Genomic DNA, 1919 nt, shown 5'->3' with positions numbered 1-1919 from the left:
GTATGAGTGGCTGGTATGCCTTGCGTGCTACAGTCCATGGGGTCGCAAAGAGTCAGACACGACTGAGCAACTGAACTGAACTGAACTGACTGATTACTACATAATTAACAGACCAAAACCTAAACATAACTTTTTTTTGATCCTGCAGGAGGAGGTAACCCAATCCTGTACCAATATTTATTTTGATTTTTCAGACACCCTGAAGTGTGCATTTTACTTTTTCTTTGGTTTGGAATAATTTCATATATTGTAACCTATTATTCAGGGAACAGAGAGCCTTTGGGGTATATAGGAATGGTTTGAGCTATGGTATCAATTGGATTCTTAGGATTTATCTTATGGGCCCACCATATATTCACATTAGGAATAGATGCTGACACATGAGCATATTTTACATCAGCCACTATGATTGCTGCCATTCTTACACGAGTGTCCAGCCATGTTTCATGGGGATAATATTAAACATTCTCTGGCCATGACATGAGCCCTGGGTTTCATTTTTCATTTTACAGTAGGAGGACTAACAGGAACTGTCCTGGCTGACTCACCTTAAGATACTGTACTCATGATATGCATTATGTAGTTGCCCATTTCCACTATGTACTCTCAATAGGAGCTGTATTTGCCATTATCAGAGGCTTCATACACTTATTTCCACTCTTCTCAGGATATGCTCTTAACTCCACATGAGCAAAAATTCACTTCATGATAATAAGTATCCATGATTATAAAGGACAGACTTGAGCATTAATACTAATATTACTCAATTTATTTATTGGATCAATAAGCTTACTAGGATTATTACTTCACTCATTCACACCAACTACACAACTATCAATAAACTTGGGAATAGCAATTCCCTTATGAGTAGGGACTGTCATTACTGGTTTTTGCAATAAAACAAAAGCATGCTTAGCTCATTTTTTACAAGGAATGTCAGCTCCTCTGATTCCTATATTAATTATCATCAAAACTAGTAGCTTATTTATTTAATCAATAGCTTTAACCAGATGACTAACAGCCAATATCACAGCAGGTCACTTACTAATTCATTAATTGGGGGAGCCATTCTGGCACTAATGGACATCAGCACCCTCATGATCCTCATTACATTTATTATTCTCATTTTACTTACTATTCTTGAATTTGCTGTTGCCATAATTCAACCCTATGTGTTTATTAGTAAGACTTTACTTACATCACAATGCATAATGACCCACTAAACCCACACCTATCATACACATATTAAACCCCAGCCCCTGACCCCTCACAAGAGTCCTTTCAGCTCTTTTAATAACATCTGGCCTATGATTTATATCATTTCATTTTAATTCAACAGTATTATTACTACTCAGTCTACTAACTAATGTCCTCACGATATATCAATGATGATAAGACATCATTTGAGAGAGTACTTCTGAAGGTCACCACACACCAACCGAACAAAAAGGACTTTGGTATGGAATAGTTCTATTCATCATTTCAGAAGTCCTCTTTTTTTTTTTTTTTTTTACCAGCTCCTTTGGGGCTTCCCAATGACTCATTGTAATGATGTAATGCTCAGACCCACGGGCTGGATTCCACCTATTATGTGCCTTGAATTCCACACAAGCAGCCTTTGGAGGTCAGATCTGGGTGTGCATTCTGATTACCATGGGTAATTTACACAGTAATTGTCTCAATCACCCACATAAAGGAGCTGGCAACTCTAATACTGAGCCTCCCAGAATTGAGCCACAGACAGTAACTTTCGGAGCTCAGCAAGTGCCTGGCAACATAACTCATCTGAACCAGTTTCTAGTTACTGATGAACAGCTGTCTGCTTCCAGTTACCAACCCCAGGTTTTACCAGACTCTGCCTGGAGTCTGGGCTCTACCATTTTAGGAAGGGCAGTTAACAGCCTGGTGAAGCAGAGAAC

Source organism: Cervus elaphus, chromosome 11 (genome assembly GCF_910594005.1).
Source record: "Cervus elaphus chromosome 11, mCerEla1.1, whole genome shotgun sequence".
In the NCBI taxonomy this organism is placed as follows: domain Eukaryota; kingdom Metazoa; phylum Chordata; class Mammalia; order Artiodactyla; family Cervidae; genus Cervus; species Cervus elaphus.
The sequence above is the reverse complement of the archived record's forward strand: the minus strand, read 5'-3'. Positions refer to the sequence as shown.